The following is a 2,556-nucleotide window of genomic DNA, read 5'->3' on the forward strand; positions in this document are numbered from 1 at the left end:
ATTGGTGTAAAAGATATCTTTCAGTACTTGAGATGTACGATTGATATGGGCTTGTTCTATCCCTATAAAGAGAAGATGGATTCGGACCCATGACACACCAGAAATGCCGCCAACGCTGGCCTGCGTTCTCTATCCCCATCCCAAAACGATATAAGTGTTTTGGAAGGTTTTGCTGATGCTGGGTACTTCTCTGACCCACACAAAGGTCGCTCCCAAACTGGTTAAGTGTTCACCATGGGAAAAGACCGTGATATCTTGGAGGTCTACAGAACAGACCGTAGTCGCTATATCTTCGAACCATGCAGAGATTATTGCTCTTCACGAAGTGGTTCGTGAATGTTTATGGATTGGATCCATAATCACGCATGTTCGAACAATTTTGGTTTGAAGTCTACCACAAGATGAGCCTACGAGCATTTAGAATAATGTTGTTCGTTTTGAACAAATGAAGCAAGGCTACATCAAAAGCGACAACACCAAGCATAATCAGCAACAACAGACTCTCCTCAAATACCAAAGTGAACTAGGTTCGATCTGAGGATAATGTGGCAGACTTGTTTACTAAGTCATTGCCCAAATCCACGTTCGAGAAACATGTGGCAAGAATTGGCTTGTGAAAATTATCTGAACTCCCATGATCGTAGTCATCAGGGGGAGACGCAGACATCAGGGGGAGATATCTACATGTTCACCTCGAAATGTGAAGGGTGTGTTGTGCTCTTTTTCCCCTTCGACCGAGGTTATTTTTGTCCCACTGGGTTTTTGTTACTCGGCAAGGTTTTTAACGAGGCAACTAGAGAAGCACCGTGTTTGGGCAACACAAGGGGGAGTGTTCAAGTAAACCCTAATTTGTGTTTGGCCCAAACTCTAGGTTACTTGACCTAGTGGTAATAGGGTTAAATTAGAAGGCTCTAGATTCCTATTCAATGTATGATTACTTTCCTTATATGATTGAGATTTTATACATTGTAATTCTCTATATAAAGAGGCCCCTATTATCAATGAGAATACACAGCGATTTCCTCTCAATTTCAGTTTCTCTACAACAAATTCAATTTTCTTTTAAAAATTACCCTAACTACCCTTCCTTATAATTATGTTTCTTTTTCTATTTGGCAAGTCAGTCATCTTGAAATCCTAAACCCTTATTTTTCTGCAGACACAGAGGACTTCAAAACTCTTTTCGATTCCCTCTTTTCTTTTTCATCAAAAACTTATGTAGCATAGTCATTCTATCTCTCTAATATGATATTTTGAAGTTTAATCATGGTAGAACAAGAAACTTTAGACCCATCATTTGAGAAAATTTTACATTCGATTTGCAATGGAGACATGGAAAAAAAAAAGTTCAGTAATCATTCGAGCCCCTTTGAATCCATTATTCCTGTTAAGATTCTAACTAAAATTATTTGGTGTATTTGAATCCATTGAGCAACTATAAAACTTTACAACTGTCTAATAATGATGGCCTTAGGATTATAAACATGATTTGATCTACTAAATTATGCTAGTAGAACATAATTTTGTCCCCACACGAAGATTGCAACTCATTGCATTCAATATTATGTAGAGCATCTCTAAATTTTGTGTACGTCATCAACTGCAGTGTGGAAGCTTGTGGCTGAAGTGGATAAAACGTTGATTCCATATTTTTTTTATTTTATTATTTTATTATTTTATTTGAGGATGATCCACCTGGATTAAGAGTCATAAACAAACAAGCATTGAATAGAAAACCTCTAGGGTTTGAGAGAACGCCGCCCCTATGGGTGGTCGTTTCTGCAACTTTCTCCATCTCCGATGGAGAACTATGTCGGCACATCCCTTGGTGTCGTATACTTCGAGTGCGGTGCAAACCGTCTCTCATTTTCTTCCAGTTTGCTTTTCACAAGCGTGGTCTAAGACTCCTCTTGTAGCGACAGATTGCGATGTTTTCCCTCTCTCAGGTCTTCTCAACTTAGGATTCAAGGCTGAGTTTGATCTGGGCAAGTGGTCGGCGACCTTCCGATGGGATATCGGAGGTTTTGGGTCGGATCCAGATCTGGGATCCAGAGGCTGTGCAGACTTCTTGGAATTTTGGCTATGACTTCTCGAAATTTCTGGGAGTAGGGCTGTGGGAGGGGCTTGAGATGGGCATGTTTTCTACCTAGATCGAAGTGCAGTTGTTGGAACGGCCTCGGGTGTCGGAATGGTTTTCTGGTTTCTGGTTCCTAGATCAGACTAGAGGGAGTTCGCGACCAGAGATTTCATGTCAGAGACCGACAGCGGGGCAGGAGTCTGTGGGTGGTGGCGCTTGGAGTCGTGTGGACGAAACAGGGACGAGAGATTTCCGGCATTGCGGATCTGGAAGGGTGGCCGAATGTCCAGTTGCAGCCAGGGTGCCCAGATCAGATTATGTTGGGCCTTGGCCTTCGTCAAGTTTGACCCATCAGACTTGATCTTGGATTCAGGCCGGATTTGGATCAGCATTTGGGACCCAGGTCGACATCAAATTCAGATCTTGGATCCGAGACAGCTGCTCATTTTGATCTGGTATTTGTTTTGGTTCTTGGGAGT

This window comes from Rosa chinensis, chromosome 6 (genome assembly GCF_002994745.2).
Source record: "Rosa chinensis cultivar Old Blush chromosome 6, RchiOBHm-V2, whole genome shotgun sequence".
In the NCBI taxonomy this organism is placed as follows: Eukaryota; Viridiplantae; Streptophyta; class Magnoliopsida; order Rosales; family Rosaceae; genus Rosa; species Rosa chinensis.